Here is an 8273-nt window from a genome sequence, read left to right on the forward strand (position 1 = left end):
TGAAGGCTTCTGCGTACGCCTGCATATATGTGTGACCGTGGAAGTGACAAAAGTCAGCCAGGCCTCACATCCTATCACCAATAGGCCCCTTGTGTTAGGTGCCTCGAGAGGAGATGGGCATGAACTAGGTGAAGTTTTCCTTAATATGGGAGGTTGGTTATTTTTACCATGTGATCTATATCTCTGACCTCTTCCCCTCCCCAAAGTCCATTGTGCTTCAGCCGCTTGGACAAACTCTTGATTCCTCAAAAATACCTAGCTTATTCCCATCATAGAGCCTTGGTCCTTGCTCTCCCATCTACCCAGGCCGCTCTACTCGTAGGTCTTTGTATGCCTGGCTTCTTCTGTATGAGCTGAAAAGACACTCTTTGTTGAGTTCTTTGCTGACCACCAACCCAACTCTGTCCACAGCGAGTGCCTCGGCCCAGAGAGCCCATTCTCTCCATCACATTATGTTTGGTTTTCTTTCTGGAACTCATTACTATTGGAAATTGTCTTGCTCACTTATTTCCTGTTTATTTATGGTCTTTCCTCTCCACTCCGACATAAGCTCTGTGAGAATAGGGACCTCCTCTGTTTTGTTCACTGCTTCCAGCACCATTGTTCACATCCTCTGCCTCTAGCACCATTGCTGGCACATGGCATACATGTCATGAAAATGTGTTGAATGAATAAATGATTAAATGAGTATAACCTTCCCCACCCTGCTCTTGGAGACATTTCCTCTCGTATAATATAAAGTTTTTCTGGAAGATAAAGCAGGTGAGTGAGTGAGATTCAGGTAGAAGCAGACTCTTGGGTTGAAAGGACTCATCCCTGGCAACTTGCCCTTTAATGGGCTTAGTGTCCCCAGGTGACCAAGGAGGAAAGGAACACAGGACCCTTTCCAGGGCTCTACTTGGCTAGTGTACTCGGTGCCTGAGATCACGAACAGGGGATGGCTTTGAAACTCTGAATGCTCGTGACCAAAGCTGAGCCAGATCACCTCTGAGGGACTTCGCCCTGTGGGGAACTTCTTTCAGCACCTGGGGAGGCAGAGACCTGTAATTACTTAAAGGAAAGATGGTGGGAGGAGCTCTCTTTGGAAGGTCATCTCACCGGCTTTCCTGAGTTAGAAGTGATCTCAGCTACCCTACACATACTGGCCAACACAGACAGAGCTGGCTTTAGCCTCCACGTGCGAAGGTGGGGAAACAAGCTTTCTCTAAGGAAGTCTACAAAGCTGGAGTATGGGACTGTCACCTCCAGCACAACAGCCACAGGTATTTGGGAGGAAAGGATGGCTCAGAGGCGAAGTGAGAGGGTGAGCAAACAGACCAGAGGGACCACGCCCTTTAGGAAGGTGGCCAGGGTGGGTGTATTTTGGGTTAAAACACTAACCATTGGGTTGCCTTTTAGTTCTTGGTTCGCTTACAGCTGCTGGAAGCATAAAAAGTGAATGTTCTTCATTTACTTATTCACCAACTAACGTTATTGAGTAACTGTTACATTTCAGATACCCTTTCTGGTTTCGGGTCAGACAGGGTCCCTTTGCACATAGGGTTTACATTCTAAAGGTACGGGTAGACATTTAAGAGATACTAGCACATGTAATGAACAACAGATGGGAACTGATATATAGGCGAGCTGGTTAAATGAAAAGAAGGTGTCGACACTAGTTTCTTTCTGCTGCACTCCACCTGTTGTAAGACCCCACAAGTCATGAACATGGACAGCAAATAATGGCTTAAGGAAGGAGGTGAGCACCAGGCCTAGATACCAGGCTTCCTAGGCTCTGAGAAAAGGGGCTGGATCTAGGGAAGCACTGAAGCCAAGAGGCCCACACCTTCCCCTGCTTCACTCCTGGCTCAAGCCGTGCTCTCATGGGCAAGTGCTCCGGGCAGGTCACTGTTAGCCCACTCCAGCCTCAAACTGGTCCCCGACCTTTGCCAACAGCTGAAAGCCACATGTGTCTTTTTTAACACAGTCCTTCTCACTTATGTCAGCTCCTCCAGGAAGCAGACATCAGCATGGGGTTAGGCGAACCAAAAATTTATTGGGAGTGATGACTGTGAAGGAAAGGGAAGAAGGAGCAGAAGTAGGTGGGGAGAGACTCAGAGTGGTACAGACCCAACAGAATCTTGGCCACCCAACGGGAAGCTTTGGAACAAAGACTGCCCGTTAGAGGAGTCCTGCTCTGGACAGAGGGTGTCAGGCCTGGTGCCCCTGACTGCACAGCCACGGGCTATTGCTGCCCAGACAGCTGAACTCTGAGCTCAAACAGCAACGGGTCCTGAAGGCTCTGCAGCTGAAGGATCTGCCCCTACTGACAGGTCCCCTCTGGAAGGAAGAGCTGGGCAGCACGCCCCCAGGGCTGCCACATAAGGTCGGCTTGTCACCCCCATGCTCTCCCCGAGCTGTGTTCTCCACTGCCATGATGAATAGCCAAGGGAGGGCTTCCATGAGCACGGGCCTTGGCCTTTGGGGAAGACAGTAAGGGTGACATGGGGGAGGTGGGCACAGAAGGCACAGGCAGACCATGGTGTTTGAGACCACACCAGAAACGTCATCAAGACCCAGGCAGAGCCAGCTACGATGGCTGAATGGACAGCTGGGGGTGGAAAAGGAAGCAAGCCTAATTCAGAGAACACCAGCCGGGGGCTGGCTGCCAGGACCACCACAGTGGACGAGCCGGCAGTGGGGATGCAGGATGAGCTGAACTGCACAGTCAGTCGCCAACGGAGGCTGTCCAGTGCACAAGCTCAGTGCCTCTTCTCTGGTTCCCCGTGTTCTCCTCCCGGGAAATCTAGACGCCTGCCTCTAGACACGCTCACCCACATCCGGCGGGCAGTGCTCCTCCTGATTCTCCACAGCTCGTTGACTAATATTAAAGTAAAAAGCTGAAAATTGTTTTGATTTTTAAAATCCAAGATTCAAGTTGGCTCTATCTTAAACTAATTTTAAGTCACGTTTCTCAAAATGCATGAGAACCATCCTCTTAGCAGTATGTTCAGACTAATTCAGTGATTTTCAAACTTTTTCATCTCATGGCACACATAAACTAGTTACTGAAATTCTGTAGCACACCAAAAATTATATATTTTTGCCAATCTAACCAAAAAATAGGTATAATTTGATTTCATCCACACCAGACAACTATAGTTATGCCAGCTGTTGTCATTTTTTTCATTCGACAATCTAAGGGAAGAGAAGTCAGCGCCCCTGACCAAATAGTCAGGTGTTGCGTGTTTTAAAAATACTTGTGACACATTAGTGTCCCACTTGCAGCACCCTGGCTGGAAATCGCTGGTTTAATCTGACAGTTCTCTGAAAACTTCATCCTGAACTTCACATCCAATGTTAAGAGGCCCCTGGACACACCAAAGATGGCAATGTATTGTGAGCTGAGGAATAGGCTGAACTAAAACTTCTGTGTCTAAGATCCAAAGATGAAACCACATGAAGTACAACATGAATGATCCAGCAAGAAGGGCCCCACGTTCTCAAGCCCCCGACATGTTACACACACAAAACCCTAAACATCCACCCCCTGGAAGAGCACCACTTAGTGCCCAGGAGAATCCATTTCCAGACCTTTCGCTCTGAGTTCTCAAGACCAAGGTGATCACCTTTTGACCAAGGTGAGCACTGTGAAGGTGTGGCATCAGAGATGGGCAGTGTGCTCAGATGGCAATGGAAGCGCTTGGGTCAAGAAAAGGCATATTAACTTCCCCCGTCCTTCCTCTGAGAGAGCGGGAATGCAATAAACCCTTGCATAACAGAAAATAATTTCCCAGGAGTGCCGAGCATTCACTTTCTTGCTTCTCTTCATGTTCCAAATATGCGATTCTTGGTGTTCTCATTAACTAGTGCTGCCTTCACAGCGTTTGTGTATCTATGGTAGCTAAGGAACATTTTGCAATATTAAACAATTCACATTGCTGTTGAATTTGGTTGTTAGCTGAACTCTAAGTGGGTAGACCTCCACTTGCACCCTTGGCCTGGGCCCCACAAATGTGAGGGATGAGCCTGGACAGCAGTGTCCTGGTTACCAAGCAGAAGTCAACAAAAGGATCCATGTAAACTGGGTCACAGTTCATGAAAACCTCCCCATGGCGCGCCGTTAGCAGTGATGATAACCACAGCAGCAGTCCTGCAAACACGCCCGAGAGCACTGGGCCCTGCACATCTTGTTCGAATAGTCAGCTCTGCGCCCCATTCTGTGCCGGGTCTCTGTGTGCAGCGGGAGAAGTGCTGAGGAGCAGCCCTCCGCCCTGGGCCTCGGCAGCCCCTCGTTGTAAAGGGAAGAATGCTTCTAGTTCTACCCCAGGTCTTGTGCTTCCCAAACAGGGAATCTGAGCTCTCTGAAGGTCCTGCTCCCCCAGATGTTTCTAAGCAGGTGTCTAGAGCCAGGCTTCAGACACGCGTGTCACTCATCCTCAGCCTCAGCACTGCCGCCTCTTCTGCCCATTGCTCTTGTGAGGGCATCTCTGCTGGTGGCTGGGCTGCAGTGCCCCCTGCCAGAGCACCCCCGTGAGGCCCAGCCCAGAGACCTGGCTCCCCCATTGCCCCTTATTCCAGGCACTGAAGTTCCCCTCCGCCGCTGCTCCAAGCATCCCTGTGGAGAGCCCCCAGCTCAGCCCTCCTGCAGAGTCCCTTTTCTCATGCTAGCTTCTCTCAGCTCCCAGACATCCTCCAAGGACGGGGTTCTCTTAGGGTGTCCTCTATCTGGTTGTCCACCCTCGACCCACCCAGTCACCCAGAATCCCCATGGCACATGCTCAGTCCAGAGAGAGTGGGTCTTCCCCTTCTTGTGCCACCAGTGAAAGTGCTGAGTGGTCTTTTCTAAAGCAGACATTTAGTCTGCCCCCATTCCAACCCTTACAAAATAGTCATTTTCCTAAGTTTTAAAGGGAAAGAGAAGAAAGTCTATGTGAAGATCTAATTTCACCACATGCTCTGGTTCACATCCAACAATCCAGCTGCCATCTTCTCAGTTGCCAGAGATTTTCAGCCTGTCCCTCAGAGTTGGCAAGCTCAGGAAGGGACATCGGCGCCAATCCCCCGCAGCTGTCACACATCTCTGGGGAGAAAGGGGTCCTCAGAGCCGAGCTCTGGAGTAGTCCCAAAGGGACACAAGGGTGCCTGCACGTGTCCCAGTCACCAGAGATGGAGGACCAGGGACACCATGCGGCTTAGACCCCTACTTTACAGGTGGGGAAATTGAGCCGCATAAAGGAGAAGCAACTGACCCGGTCACTGTGAGTCAGGGCAAGAGCTCCCATCCACAGCGCTTCCCAGCACAGAAAGTCTGGGACTCTGTTCCTGGGAGACAAGCCCACACTTCCTCAGTAAGTAGGAAGGGACGTCCAGTGCCTTCTCGTGGCACTTAAGCGGGACAATGGCCACAGAGTGTGGCTAGAAGACCTTGGACCATCGCTGACCAAGCTGGCTAGCTCCGGACTTGTCTGGGCCTGGAGAAGAGGAAGGAAGGTGCGAGCAGGAGGGAGGGATGGGGCAGTCACGACTCCCTCTTCACCTGTGCTCTGCCTCTGCCTTTCTGTCCCTTCCAGAACCCACACTCCCCGCCCTCCCCACCCCCACTGCAGCACATCCAACCTGGCCTTTCCCACAGTCTCATCACCTGGGCCTCCTTCTGAGCAGAATAGGGGCAAAGTGAGAAGATGTCACGAAAGTAAAGGCAGGGGCTGGTGAGTAAGTGAGATGCGCACCCGATACCCTGGTACAGTCAGAGCATCCAGTACAGCTCCCCAGGGAGAAAGACCTACAGCCCCCGTGCTGGCCGTGGAGCACCTCGGAGCTACGGTGCTCAACCTCGGGGAAGTGCTGGAATTACCTAAGCAGCTTTAAAAAATACAGATTCCTGGGCCCACCCCAGAGACGGACTGACTTTTCTTCAGTACAGCCTGAGCATCAGGATTGGCAAAAGGCTCCCTTGGTGATTTCAATGTGTAGCCAAGGTTGAGATCCACATCTTAGGGGAAAAGGCCCTGGTCTATCTTGTATTGGGTTCTCTGCTTCAAAAAGAAGCAAACAGTGTTGGGACAGAAAGTACTCAGATCCTTTTCCCATCCTATTCTCAGCCTGCATGCCCAGAAATTGCTCCAACCTGAACTGTCGGATGGCCCTCTGAGGGCCATGGTACCCGGCCCTGGTACCCCAGGCCTCTGCGACCACCGTCAAATCTCCAACCTCAGGGTCCCCATAGTCCTTTCTGGGTCTCAGAGTCCCATTGCACACGGCTCTGTGAAAAATGCCCGGAGTCACCACTGCTGTGAATGCGATTGTCTTAAAAAAAGTCTTCTTCCCGTTCTTGTCATGACAGAGTCACAAGTACCAGGTGTCTTCTCACTACGAAAAATGAGAAAATCGGACAAATGTTGAACACTGCTGTTTCCCAACGCGGGACAACAAGTAGCGCTAGGCTGTGACCGAGGGGAGTCAGGGGAGACAATGAGCCCCACAGCGGCCCCTGGCTCTCTGCCAGGGGCCGCTGTTCCAGATGTGGCACGGTCCAGTGCCCACAAATAAAACCACACGAGGGCCAACTGCTTAAGGCCAGGGATAAGGAGAAAAGCTTGAAGGCAGATAGGTAATAAAAGACACATACCACAAAGGGGAAAAAATGAGGATTACCATAAATTTGTCCTTGGGAAAAAATGCAAGCTCAAAAAAAAATAATTGAACGGCATGTTTAAGCTGCTGACAAGAAAAAGAAATCAATCTAGAACTCTGTGAGTACTGCAAATATCCTTCAAAACTGGAGTGAAGACATTTTTAGACAAACAGAAGCTGACAGAATTTATTGTAACAGATCTAGTCCACAAAATATTATGCAGGTTTGTAATACATGGAAATGGAAATTTTCAATAAATGCAACTAGCACTTTTTTAGTTTGAAGAGAAATGACTCCGATGGAACCACCCAGGCCAGGCAGCTCCGCTGGTTGAGCGTCATTTCATGCACCGAGGGGTTGTGGGTTGGATCCCCATTCGGGGCACATGCGGGAGGCGACCCATCGATATTTCTCTATATTACTTTATGCTTCTCTCTCCCTTTCTCTCTCTTTAAACATCAATAAACATATCCTCCAGTGAGGAAAAAAAGAATGAAATGTACGAGAAATAACGAACGAGTGGTAAACAGGAAAGATGTTTTCCCTCATTTTAAAATGTATTTAAAAGATAATTGGTCATTCACAGAAAAAATAATAATGTATAAGGAGATCCGTAACAGAGTAAAATGTACCATAACAATAGTGTGGCCCTGGCCCAGCCGTGGGTACAGAGCTGCCAGGCCAGGGCTTCCTGTGGACCGTGTTCCAGAGGGCTGACAGAGACCGGGGCGGTGTGGTGGCCAACACTGAGCCGATTCAGCGAGCACTGGTCTCCATTTACCCCCACGACTGCAGGTCAGTCATGTTGGTGTTTGACCTCGAGAACAAAGCTGGCGTGAACTTCAGCCAGTTCACAGGCATCTGGAAGTGGGTTGCAGACTGGCAGACTGTCTTCTGCATCAACTTGGGGATGATTCACGAGAATGAGCTCAAGCAAGCAAGCAAGCACTCTCAGGTTTCAGCCATCCACTCTTCAGCCAGTTTCACGACATCCTCATTCAAAAATCTGATAGACGTGGATGGGGACAAATCGCCTTTGATGATGTTATCTGGGGCTACATCGTCTTGCCCATCTAAATGCCTGTTTTTTCCTCCAGAGGCTGACAGATGTGTTCAGACACTACGACATGGATCGGGGTGGCTGGATTCAGAAGTCTCGTGAACAGTATCTCTCTGAGGGCTTCAGGATCATATTACACTGGCCTTTTACAAATAACAACATGACTTGCAGGAAAAAAGACTGAAAATGCCAAATCTCTTACCTTTAATGAGGTGGAGTGCAGATGTAGAAGATGCTGTTCTTCCCTCTCAGACTTTGCATCATTAATATCGGGGACCCAACTGTACGTATACGGATATGCAGATTAACATTTTTGCAGTCATAACAATAGCCATATTCTCATTCAGATACAAGCATTTGATTCGGGACTGTTCAATTGGGCCATGAGGTAAGATATAATAATGTTTCGGGTATTCTGCATGTAAAACATTCATCATGTGCTTTCTATATATCTCCAGTTCTATAGTGGAAATATTTTTATTAGCCAATAGGAAGTTTAAAATAATATGGAGCTTGCTCAGAAGGCTTTTCATGCACCTTGCTTTAAAAAGGGGGTGGGGGATGTTGTATTCATTTGAATATGCAACACAAGCAATA

General features: G+C 49.3%; 1 pseudogene; it reads left to right on the forward strand.

Annotated features, from left to right (window-relative positions):
* Positions 1 to 2574: 2574 nt before the first annotated feature.
* Positions 2575 to 7860, forward strand: LOC118997507 (programmed cell death protein 6-like; annotated as a pseudogene).
* Positions 7861 to 8273: the final 413 nt, after the last annotated feature.

The sequence above is a fragment of the Sturnira hondurensis genome, unplaced genomic scaffold (assembly GCF_014824575.4).
Source record: "Sturnira hondurensis isolate 20B ecotype Veracruz unplaced genomic scaffold, ASM1482457v3 Scaffold0013299, whole genome shotgun sequence".
Lineage (NCBI taxonomy): Eukaryota > Metazoa > Chordata > Mammalia > Chiroptera > Phyllostomidae > Sturnira > Sturnira hondurensis.